Here is a 13,981-nt window from a genome sequence, read left to right on the forward strand (position 1 = left end):
ACACTTATGCACCATCTCCATGTATCCCATAACTGACCCAGTCATCCATCAGCTCATTCCCCTCAGTCTCATCTCATATTTTATATGTTAAACACATGCAGAATTATTTATCATTTATTTCAGAATGGTCCATTTCCAGGAGTATCATTGCCATTAAATATCAGCAGCAATCTTACACCCCGCAACTAGTGTAGAAGTTCAGGTGGTGCCAGTGCATAGTGTTATACAGATAGCTAGAATCTCAGCTGCCATAAAGCAGGACAGGACTGCTGCTTACAATGGGGATCAGATAGGATCTGTGCAGCCACTGGGACAGAATGTTCTGTTATACAGATAGCTAGAATCTCAGCTGCCATAAAGCAGGACAGGACTGCTGCTTACAATGGGGATCAGATAGGATCTGTGCAGCCACTGGGACAGAATGTTCTGTTATACAGATAGCTAGAATCTCAGCTGCCATAAAGCAGGACAGGACTGCTGCTTACAATGGGGATCAGATAGGATCTTATATATATTAATATAGTATATAGCTAGACTATTTTTCTGGCACATATCTAGTGCAATGGACATATACAGTTTAAGGGATGTTAATTGTTTTTTGGAAGGAAAGGCTCTCAGGGTGGAACTTGGCTGTGTAAGAGTTAAAACTTCAGACCAATCAAATCATATTTTATCTAACATCAAAATGAAAGAATTCCTCGTGTTCTGATGTCACAAGCAGAAAAACAAGTTGTTGTTAAGTAGTTCAACCTCGGAAAAAGACCCATTTGGGAACCCATTACTGGTACAAAGGTTTTCCATATCCAAGGATAATTCCTTCAGTCCGAATTTGATTTGATTGACTGAGTCTCGTTTTGCTTTGGTGGACGGGTCAGCCCAGAACATCCCAAGCAGCCCAACCACTTTGTCCATGTTCCCGGCTCTGTTTCAGGGCACAAATGGGGTTCCCTGGGGAGCGAGACTCACATTAAGGTTCTTGTTCTTCAGAATGACAAGACTCTTATGTGGAACATGGGACATTAGACTTGTCTCAGAGCAACGGAGCAACTCAGGGTTCACTATTGATTGTTCCATTCAGTTCGTTTGGTCGAGGCAAAGAGAAACATTTGGCCAGATATACAGTAGCTGATTCTCATTCTCTCTTCATGGCAAATAATCCCACAAAAGGGGGACCCTAGAAATAGTGTCAAAAGTTATGGCCCTCCAGTTGTAACAACCCACAGCCACCCCTAACAGTTCCCACATACAGTCTACAAGCTTGTAATCTGAGAAATACTCATATGTTACCATTACCATCTAACTCTACAGTCTACCTCTTGTCCTATTGTCTCCATCTTGTCCTACTATCTCCATCTTGTTCTACTGTCTCCATCTTGTCCTACTGTCTCCATCTTGCCCTACTGTCTCCATCTTGTCCTATTCTATCAATCCTTCTTATACTGTTTCTATCTTGCCCTACTCTCTCCATCTTGTGCTACTGTCTCCATCTTGCTCTACTGTCTCCATCTTGTCCTCCTGTCTCTATCTTGCTCTACTATCTCCATCTCGTCCTACTGTCTTCGTCTTGCCCTCCGGTTTTCATAGTATCTTACTGTCTCAATCTTGCCTTTCTGTCTCCATCATGCCCTGCTCTCTCCATGTTGCTCAACTATCTTCATCTTGCCCTACAGTCTCCAACTTGTCCTACTGTCTCCATCTTGCCCTACTGTCTCCATCATGCCCTGCTCTCTCCATGTTGCTCAATTGTCTTCATCTTGTCTTAATGTTTCCATCTTGTCCTACTGTCTCCTTCTTGTCCTACTGTTTCCATCTTGTCCTACTGTCTCCAAATTGTCCTACTGTCTCCATCTTACCCTTCTGTCTCCATCATGCCCTACTGTCTCCTTCTTGTCCTACTGTTTCCATCTTGTCCTACTGTCTCCAAATTGTCCTACTGTCTCCATCTCCATCTGTCCCCCTCTCTCCATGTTGCTCAACTGACTTCTTCTTGCCCTACTGTCTCCACCTTGCCCTACTGTCTCCATTTTGTCCTACTATCTCCATCTTGTCTTACTTTCTCAATCTTGCTCTACTGTCTCCATCTTGTCCTACTGTCTCCATCTTGCCCTTCAGTCTCCGTCTTGTCCTACTGACTCCATCTTGCCCTAGTACCTCCATCTTTTCCTACTGTCCCCATCTTGCCCTACTGCCTGCATCTTAATCAACTCCATCTTGCTTTACTGTCTTCATCATGCCTATTCTCTTCATGTTGCTTGACTGTCTTCATAGTGTTCTACTGTCTCTATCCTTTCCTACTGTGTCCATATTCCTATGTTGTCTTCACCCTGTTGTCATACTACCTTACCTTACTGACATCTTGTAGCATTTCTATCATACACTGTTGTCCACATCTTACCCTATTGTCTCCATGTTAGCCGATGGTGGCATCTTCTCTTATAGTCCTAATCTTGCCCTACTGTCAGCACCCCAGCTCCCTGGTTCCCCATTCTATGCAGGGCCCATGACACCCACCCCTTATTTTGCCCCTTCCCTTGAATCCGGCTGCTCCACAAAAGTAGACAATTTGTACTTTCTCGCACATCCCTTTTAGTCTTTATTCCAACAGATGCTTTGCAATTAATCTGACAAACTTTAAGAAAACACGTTTTAATGAGATCCCAAAGGAACTCAGATCAATTTCCCTCAGTGATGAAATATATAATCTCAACGGCGGCAGATAAAATAAATTCCATTGGATTAGCCGACACCCTCTCACTTGTAGCAATGGGTTTTATTCCTTTATTTTCTCTGCTTTCTGACAGCGGTTATCACAAAGCCCGTGCAGTCGGTTTGGGCAAAATGAATTTCAAACATTTGATAAAAAGGAATTACAAGGCGGGAGATGGGAATCTCGGGAGATCTCAGAGCAAACACAGCCCGACGCTTCTCTCTCTCCTCGTGGAAATTGGGAAAACAGAGTAAAGAGGGAGAGGGCAGCTCGGAGCAAGATGGTGGGAATTATACAGCAACGAACATTCAATTCAGAGTTTCCTTGTGATTCCTCTGATGTTTGTCATTAAATAAATACCAACCAATTAACTGGAAGTGGCACATAGACCTGGGTGCAATGCAACTCTTTATACTGAGTGCCAACGTGATGTCATATAGGGAATGCCAACGTCATGTCATATAGGGAATGCCAACGTGATGTCATATAGGGAATGGCACCTTGATGTCATATAGGGAATGGCACCTTGATGTCATATAGGGAATGCCAACGTGATGTCATATAGGGAATGCCAACGTGATGTCATATAGGGAATGCCAACGTGATGTCATATAGGGAATGGCACCTTGATGTCATATAGGGAATGCCAACGTGATGTCATATAGGGAATGCCAACGTGATGTCATATAGGGAATGCCACCTTGATGTTATATAAGGAATGTCACCTTGATGTTATATAAAAATGCCACCGTGATGTTATATAGGGAATGCCAACGTGATGTCATATAGGGAATGCACCTTGATGTTATATAAGGAATGCCACCTTGATGTTATATAGGCAATGCCAACGTGATGTCATATAGGGAATGGCACCTTGATGTTATAGAAAAATGCCACCTTGATGTTATATAGGGAATGCCAACGTGATGTCATATAGGGAATGCCAACGTGATGTCATATAAAAATGCCACCTTGATGTTATATAGGCAATGCCAACGTGATGTCATATAGGGAATGGCACCTTGATGTTATAGAAAAATGCCACCTTGATGTTATATAGGGAATGCCAACGTGATGTCATATAGGGAATGCCAACGTGATGTCATATAGGGAATGCACCTTGATGTTATATAGGGAATGCCACCTTGATGTTATACAGGTATAGGATCCCTTATCCGGAAACCCGATATCCAGAAAGCTCCAAATTACGGAATGGCTGTCTCCTATAGACTCCATTTTAACCAAATAATCCAAATTTTAAAAAATGATTTCCTTTTTCTCTATAATAATAAAACAGTCGCTTGTACTTGATCCCAACTAAGATATAATTAATCCTTATTGGAAGCAAAACCAGCCTATTGGGTTTATTTCATGTTTATATGATTTTCTAGTAAACTTATGGAATGAAGACCCAAATTACGGAAAGATCCGTTATTCGGAAAACCCCAGGTCCCGAGCATTCTGGATAACAGGTCCCATACCTCTATGGGGAATGGCACCTTGATGTTATATAGGGAATGGCACCTTGATGTTATATAGGGAATGGCACTAATATAAACTATAGGATTGTATCAACAAAAGCTTACTGGGAGCTTCATTGCCCAATTAGAGTTTCCCCAGCTCTCAAGGGCCAGTGGCCCAAATCAATGGGAAATAATCCTCCAATGACAAACCCAATTTATTTGACTCCATGTTTTTTGTTTCTGCAAGTGGAGCTGGAAGTGTTAAATCCAGTTGTTTCTGCCCTGCCTGCTGGAGTTTGATTCTAGAGCCAGAACATAAATCTGATTCAGCCCAATAATCTCTCTATGTAACATAAGAGCTGAGAAGCAGCATTTCCATTGGTCAAAGTTACATGATGGGGGTGAACCTATGCACCCCACTACTCCACCAGCGATGAAACCAGATCCGACACTTTTCTCCTCGCTGAGTGCGACGTGCGTCTGTTAATCTCGGATGAAGGATTGAAGTTTGTCTATTGACGTTCTCCTTCTTTCATGTCGGATGCTCAGACTTGTGATTCTGGATCAATATGGAACCCGTCCAAACCAAAGATACAAACATCTTTCAACTTTCCTTCACCTTCACATTAAAAAGCCGACAATGAGGCTTCGTTTGAGTGAAGTTCCCCTTTCATTAGACTCCTCCATAGTGTCCTTCTATATAATATAAACTTGCATTCTGTGTCCAATCATATATTATTTATGGTTACGAGAAGTATGTCGGCCTATGACTACATCACCTGAAGCGCAATTCAGCATCATGAGACAATGCAATGTATGTAATTATTCATTTCTTAATGGAGTCCAACACATGCCCCCCCATATCCTTATAAATCTCCCCCTAACTGACCTTCAGGCTGGGCCCCCTTAGCTCATAAGGTTACAGATATATAGAAACATTGAGGTAACAGTCACCCTGCTATAGTTCCAGGGGTACCCAGGGTACAAATAAACACTCACCCCAAATCTCCCCCTAACTGACCTTCAGACTGGGCCCCCTTAGCTCATAACAAGGTTACAGATATATAGAAACATTGGGGTGTCACCCTGCTATAGTTCCAGGGGTACCCAGGGTACAAATAAGCACTCACCCCAAATCTCCCCTAACTGACCTTCAGACTGGGCCCCCTTAGCTCATAACAAGGTTACAGATATATAGAAACATTGGGGTAACAGTCACCCTGCTATAGTTCCAGGGGTACCCAGGGTACAAATAAACACTCACCCCAAATCTCCCCCTAACTGACCTTCAGACTGGGCCCCCTTAGCTCATAACAAGGTTACAGATATATAGAAACATTGGGGTGTCACCCTGCTATAGTTCCAGGGGTACCCAGGGTACAAATAAGCACTCACCCCAAATCTCCCCCTAACTGACCTTCAGACTGGGCCCCCTTAGCTCATAACAAGGTTACAGATATATAGAAACATTGGGGTGTCACCCTGCTATAGTTCCAGGGGTACCCAGGGTACAAATAAGCACTCACCCCAAATCTCCCCCTAACTGGCCTTCAGACTGGGCCCCCTTAGCTCATAACAAGGTTACAGATATATAGAAACATTGGGGTGTCGCCCTGCTATAGTTCCAGGGGTACCCAGGGTACAAATAAGCACTCACCCCAAATCTCCCCCTAACTGACCTTCAGACTGGGCCCCCTTAGCTCATAACAAGGTTACAGATATATAGAAACATTGGGGTGTCACCCTGATATAGTTCCAGGGGTACCCAGGGCACAAATAAGCACTCACCCCAAATCTCCCCCTAACTGGCCTTCAGACTGGGCCCCCTTAGCTCATAACAAGGTTACAGATATATAGAAACATTGGGGTGTCACCCTGCTATAGTTCCAGGGGTACCCAGGGTACAAATAAACACTCACCCCAAATCTCCCCCTAACTGACCTTCAGACTGGGCCCCCTTAGCTCATAACAAGGTTACAGATATATAGAAACATTGGGGTGTCACCCTGCTATAGTTCCAGGGGTACCCAGGGTACAAATAAGCACTCACCCCAAATCTCCCCCTAACTGACCTTCAGACTGGGCCCCCTTAGCTCATAACAAGGTTACAGATATATAGAAACATTGGGGTGTCACCCTGATATAGTTCCAGGGTACCCAGGGCACAAATAAGCACTCACCCCAAATCTCCCCCTAACTGACCTTCAGACTGGGCCCCTTAGCTCATAACAAGGTTACAGATATATAGAAACATTGGGGTGTCACCCTGCTATAGTTCCAGGGGTACCCAGGGTACAAATAAGCACTCACCCCAAATCTCCCCCTAACTGACCTTCAGACTGGACCCCTTAGCTCATAACAAGGTTACAGATATATAGAAACATTGGGGTAACAGTCATCCTGCTATAGTTCCAGGGGTACCCAGGGTACAAATAAGCACTCACCCCAAATCTCCCCCTAACTGGCCTTCAGACTGGGCTCCCTTAGCTCATAACAAAGTTACAGATATATAGAAACATTGGGGTAACAGTCACCCTGCTATAGTTCCAGGGGTACCCAGGGTACAAATAAGCACTCACCCCAAATCTCCCCCTAACTGACCTTCAGACTGGGCCCCCTTAGCTCATAACAAGGTTACAGATATATAGAAACATTGGGGTGTCACCCTGCTATAGTTCCAGGGGTACCAGGGTACAAATAAGCACTCACCCCAAATCTCCCCCTAACTGACCTTCAGACTGGGCCCCCTTAGCTCATAACAAGGTTACAGATATATAGAAACATTGGGGTGTCACCCTGCTATAGTTCCAGGGGTACCCAGGGTACAAATAAGCACTCACCCCAAATCTCCCCCTAGGTTATAGATATATATGAAAACATTACAATTAGGGATGTAGCGAACTGTTCGCCGGCGAACTTGTTCGCGCGAACTTCGACCGTTCGCGTCCGCCTAATGTTCGCGAACGTTTGGGAACGTTCGCATTTTGAGTTCGCGTTCGATTCGAATACAAATCGTTCGACCATTCGACCATTCGACCGCTAAAATCGAACGATTTCCATTCGCTCGAACGATTTCCATTCGTTCGAACGATTTCCATTCGTTCGAACGATTTCCATTCGTTCGAACGATTTCCATTCGTTCGAACGATTTCCATTCGTTCGAACGATTTCCATTCGTTCGAACGATTTCCATTCGTTCGAACGATTAAAATCCTTCGAACGTTCGATTCGAATGAAAAATCCTTCGAACATTCGAATCGAACGATTTTAGCGGGTGTTCGAAGTTCGCGAACTGTTCGCGAACGTTCGCATTTTTTGCCGGTGTTCGCGAACACCAAATCGGCAGTTCGCTACATCCCTAATTACAATATTAGGGTTCTACGTCTCTCAGCATCCCATTGGGAAGGTCACAGCTGGAGGTCTACTCATTATACAACTGGGGGTCCCAATCTTCCTTCATTATCACTTCTGCCGGGTGCTTTGGCTTTTATCAGTCGTGTCCGTCTATTAGGGGGGTGCAATGCTCTGCAGAACCAACACACAGGGGAGTCTAATGAAAAGCTTCGGTAGAGAAGTAATTAGGGGGCAGCACAATTAATGGTCAGAGAGGAGAATATTCCATTGACTCGGCTTCCTGTGAGGAAATTGAATAACGAAGGTTAAAAGGCTGAAAAGTGAAAGGGTCTTGTCTTGTTAATGGGGGAGGTAATTGACTTTTGTGCATTTGGAAAGCAATAATCTGTGGTGAGTTTATATCCCACCGGGACACTCTGGCCTCCTGTGATGACTCTCTCTTCCTCCTCTATGTTACTTATCGACTGACATGTATGTTACTGACAAACCGCATGGCCGTTCAATGTAAATAGGAAACCATTGGACCTGGGAGATTTCCATTAAACGTTGGGAAGGAACTAATGTTCAGTGTCACATCTGGATGAATTTAGCGACTGCGTTGGGTTTCAAAGGGACTTCAGTAAAGGTGGTGGGGCGTGAGCAGGTTGGGGTCCCCCAAGTGCAGCTGAAATACTCAGAAAAGGGCCGCTAACCCCTTTCTGCCTCTTCAATATCCTTCTTCTGTTCTGTGCTTTATTTCTCCTTTCCATTTCATCCTTCTTTATGTATTTCTTTCCTTATCCCCATTTTCTATCCCTATTTCTGTTTGGCCTTAAGGTGGCCATACACGGGCAGATAAAGGTGCCAATATTGGTCGTTTGGACCGATTTGACAGCTTATCTGCACATGTATGGGGGCTTCCGACGGGTCTTCCGGGTCGATATCTGGCCACGATATCGATCGGGAAGGTTTGATTTTTACCCGACCGACCCGTCAGAGCCCCTTGGCCGAACGTTCGAATTACCCCCCATATAGCCATGCCGTTAGTGGCATATCGGGGAAAGATCCGCTCGTTTGGCGATGTCGCCAAACGAGCGGATCTTTGAGTCCATGGCCAGCTTTACTCTCCCCCATCCTCCCTCTTCTCTCCCCTTCTATATTTCTCCTCTCCCCCATTTGTCTCTCTAACCTCCTTTCCCTTCTCTCCTTCTGTCTCTCATCCCCTCTTCTTTCCTTTTCTCCCCCCCCCAACTGTTTGGCCTTACTCCCCCCATCCTCCCTCTTCTCTCCCCTTCTATATTTCTCCTCTCCCCATTTGTCTCTCTACTCCCTAACCCCCTTTCCCTTCTCTCCTTCTGTCTCTCATCCCCTCTCCTTTCCTTTTCTCCCCCAACTGTTTGGCCTTACTCTCCCCCATCCTCCCTCTTCTCTCCCTTCTATATTTCTCCTCTCCCCCATTTGTCTCTCTACTCCCTAACCCCCTTTCCCTTCTCTCCTTCTGTCTCTCATCCCCTCTCCTTTCCTTTTCTCCCCCAACTGTTTGGCCTTACTCTCCCTCATCCTCCCTCTTCTCTCCCCTTCTATATTTCTCCTCTCCCCCATTTGTCTCTCTACTCCCTAACCCCCTTTCCCTTCTCTCCTTCTGTCTCTCACCCCCTCTCCTTTCCTTTTCTCCCCCAACTGTTTGGCCTTACTCTCCCCCATCCTCCCTCTTCTCTCCCCTTCTATATTTCTCCTCTCCCCCATTTGTCTCCCTAATTCCCTTCACATCAGATTGCTGCTACAGTCAATAAAATTGCCAAGAGAAGTTTTAGGAAACTAAGTTTTAGGTGATTTCCTCCATTGAGAATCCCAAATCGATGACATTTCTATCTCAGTTCTGCCCCACTAAACAGGTTCTCGGCAGTTTCTACTTGAAACATTCATAGAACAGATTCATTATGGTGATAAATTGTTCCTTAAAATATGGGGCAAGTTGCGTCAGGCTAATGAGTTGATAACCTTGAACTTTTCCCGTACAATATTCATGTGGAAATTATAAAGGAAAAGGAATGGTCATTATGAGATGGTCCCTTCTCCCCACAGCGCTCCTTGGAATAAATGAGATCCGGGGGGGAATTAATTGTGTATTAAGGGAAATAAGTTAAGGACAAGTATCTGACCCGACATTAAAGCTCTGATTTGAATTCCAGTAAAGCTTTATCTCTAGGCAAACAGCGCCGGTGACCTTTCTTCTACACGTCAATAATGTTATTTGAATAAGATATTGATAACAAGTCATTATAATCACAAAATGTTAATGAGACCAATTAACTGCTAATCTGTTAGGGGCCCATTGTGTGTTTTTTGTTTGCCCGGAGGTTAAAGTCAAACATGATTCGTGTGCCGCAATGTCCCCTATAGATCGGATCCGAGAGGCACGTCTGCAGATTTCTCTCTACATTATTCCTCGTCCCTTAATAAATTCTCAGTAGCTGCCGGACTTTTCCTCTTGTCACAGAGAATTAAAGCTTTTGTGATGAATCTCTTTCCTTCTCAAGCATTTATTTCAGTGTCACATAGGCCTATGGTAAAAAGAAGAAAGGGCTGATGGGAATTGATCCTAATTTGGGTTCTCTAGAGCCTGGGCCCCATGGGAGATCCTCGGGTGATCCTGTAGCTCCTTGGGACATTCCCTGGAATACAGTCCATCTTCGTAGTTATATGTGACCCATGAAGGTTTGTTGGGTGACTGTCTCTCATGGAGCACCCTTAATGGTTTCTGGTGATCCCATGGCACCCATGAAAGCTCTCAGGGTAACGTGTTGGTCCCTCTTAGTGGAACCATGAAGGCTCATTGAGAGATAAGGATGTAGAATAAATAATGGGCTGATGGAGTGACAGCTGAGTTGTGCTTGACTGTAAGTGGAGCAGAACTGTATCTCAGAAGCTTTATGGCACATGTTGGTCTTAAGATGAGAAAATAATTGTATCTTCTGAAGTTGTATGAGAAACCCATGAATTGTCTGGAACAGGACTCTACATGAATGGCCAGGGCAGGGTGCAAATGCTAAAACTATAGGTGTAATCTGCATGTATTTGCACATTTGGGCTCTAACCTGCACTTCTGTAATGCTACAGGTCTCTTCTCCCCTATGCCCATGAAAGGTCCCCTGTGCCTACACCTAGTGCCAGATGTCCAGCAGATAACAGATAAGCTCTATAGTACAGAATGGTGTTTTACCAGGTTTATCTGTTATCTGCTGTGTATCCTGTGCCTTTTCTGCTTTTTTCCAGCTTGAATGGCTGCCTCCATGGCTACACAGCAGCTTGTTTCTATAAACTATAGTAGTACTTATCTGTTATCTACTGTGTATCCTGTGCTTGAATGGCTGCCCCCATGGCTACACAGCAGCTTGTTTATATAAACTATAGTAGTACTTATCTGTTATCTACTGTGTGTCCTGTGCTTGAATGGCTGTCCCCATGGCTACACAGCAGCTTGTTTATATAAACTATAGTAGTACTTATCTGTTATCTACTGTGTATCCTGTGCTTGAATGGCTGCCCCCATGGCTACACAGATCCACCGATCCACAAACTCACTATTAGTGCAGCTAAGTCCATGCTCCCATGGGGCACCCAGTCAGAACCAGCACCAGACCCCAGTGCCAGTGCAAGTGCTGATGTGGGTTCTATAGAGATATATATATATATACAGACAGTATATGTGCTGTTAATGATGTACATTACATTGTGTTGAAAAGGAGATACGGGGAGGCGGCAGTTATAATCCTAAATAAGGAATGTGCTAATTAACTCGCAAACACCTTGAGGCCTGAACTTTTAAATAATGGAAAATCCTGCCTAATTATTGAGAGATACGAGCGCTGCGTCTCTGAATTTCTGATTAGTATAAATTAAATCTCAGCCTAACCACACCCTTTGACTGCCATGTTGGGAACTGGCGTAGATTAACCCTCTCGCTGCTGACTGAGAGTCAGGCTTGGCTGGTTGTTGTCAGGGGTAAATCAAGGGTGAAACCTCGACCCAATCTTTATTCTTTAACCAGGTTTTATACTGGACTGTTCTCTTTCCCATGGTCAGGGAAGGGGCGGGTCTTCAGCACCAATTCAAGTTCTAACTGGGGTTTTTGCTTTGATTTGAGAAAATCCAATGGAAGGGAGAGCAGTCCTGAAGCAGGAAGTAGAAAAGATTAGAGCTCTGTAAAAGGGTCAGTACTGGGGGAGAGTGGATTCAATTACCAAGTGGGAGGTTCCTGTTAACCATTGGAAAGAGAGCAGCCCTGGAGCAGAAATAATAGAGAATAACAACTCTATACATGGGTTGGCAATGGTGATGAATTGGATTGACCATGGGAAAGAGAGCAGCCCAAGTGCAGGGGGTACAGAGGATCAGATAGCTGTACCTGGATAAGTACTGGGGGGGGAGACTGGGTTCATTTACCCAGAAGATGGTTCCTGCTGGACCAGGGGAAAGAGAGCAGCCCTGGAGCTGGAAGTACAGAGAATAAAAACTCTATACATGGGTTGGTAATGGGGGTAAAGTGGCTTGACCATGGGAAAGAGAGCAGCCCGGGAGCAGCAAGTACAGAGATCTGTCCTTCGATTAATACTGGGGAGAGACTGGATTAATTTACCCAGAAGATGGTTCCTGCTGGACCATGGGGAAGAGAGCAGCCCTGAAGCTGGAAGTTCTGTACCTTTTTTTCATTAATTGCTCTTTGTGTTACTTAAAAAATTGGGGATGATATTTTAAAAAGTAAATTCAGCAGAAAGCACCGCGGGGGCAATATAATAGATACAGAGACAATATAATAGAGACAGAGACAATATAATAGAGACAGAGACAATATAATAGAGACAGACAATATAATAGAGACAGGGACAATATAATAGAGACAGAGACAATATAATAGAGACAGGGACAATATAATAGAGACAGGGACAATATAATAGAAACAGGGACACTATAATAGAGACAGAGACAATATAATAGAGACAGAGACAATATAATAGAGACAGGGACACTATAATAGAGACAGAGACACTATAATAGAGACAGAGACAATATAATAGAGACAGGGACAATATAATAGAGACAGAGACAATATAATAGAGACAGAGACAATATAATAGAGACAGAGACAATATAATAGAGACAGAGACAATATAATAGAGACAGAGACAATATAATAGAGACAGAGACAATATAATAGAGACAGGGACAATATAATAGAGACAGGGACAATATAATAGAGACAGAGACAATATAATAGATACAGAGACAATATAATAGAGACAGGGACAATATAATAGAGACAGGGACAATATAATAGAGACAGGGACAATATAATAGAGACAGGGACAATATAATAGAGACAGAGACACTATAATAGAGACAGAGACAATATAATAGAGACAGGGACAATATAATAGAGACAGGGACAATATAATAGAGACAGAGACAATATAATAGAGACAGAGACAATATAATAGAGACAGGGACAATATAATAGAGACAGAGACAATATAATAGAGACAGAGACACTATAATAGAGACAGAGACAATATAATAGAGACAGGGACAATATAATAGATACAGAGACAATATAATAGAGACAGGCACAATCTGTGACTCCAGTGATTGACGGGAGGAAAGAAGTAGCAGCAGATGCCGAGATCCATCACTTGGCGGCTGAACCATAATCCCACCATAAATCAGATTTATTATAAGTAACAGACAAACTGCAGGGCTGTATCAGGGCATAAAGTTTTATGGTGCAATAAAAACATCTCTGATTCAGGTAACTTCACTCACAGTCACCAGGGGGTTAATTGGGCAACACTGGGTTAACACTGGTGCAAATAAATTCAATTACTACAGTTGTAAGTTACTACTTGTCTTCTCATTGTACCTGCGCATTAGGGACAACTCCCAGCATCCCCTGTGGCCCCTGGAATATCCATATCCTGCATTTGCAGAAACTTTTGGCCTCTCATAGGATCCAATAACGGACCACGAAAAACCTGGGAATTTGGAACAAACACATTTTTATTTCTTATTTTTTCATTGTCCGACATTCATTATCTTCCCCATTATGTCGGATCATGAGCGAGGATTCTCGAAATAATCCGCATCATAATTTACTGTCAGTCTTTCCTGCGCCTTCCCCGAGCCCAGATGTTCGGATGTAAAATTAAGCACACGATCTGCATTCATTTACATACATGCAAATCAGAGCTTTACTCGGCTTCTGTAACTGAGGGACCGCAATGAATATATTATATATATATATATATCTCTGGCTGCCTCGCTGCTGTTACCTGGGGGTTCTGCCCAAATGGATAAACAGGGAGAATATCAGTGACTGCTGGAGTCATCAACTGGATTATTGGCAATAAATAAACTGGAAATGCCAATATCCTTATCATTTACAGTAGGGGGTACATTATCCCTTATAATACATGAGTGATAC

The sequence above is a fragment of the Xenopus laevis genome, chromosome 4L (assembly GCF_017654675.1).
Source record: "Xenopus laevis strain J_2021 chromosome 4L, Xenopus_laevis_v10.1, whole genome shotgun sequence".
NCBI classification, from domain to species: Eukaryota; Metazoa; Chordata; class Amphibia; order Anura; family Pipidae; genus Xenopus; species Xenopus laevis.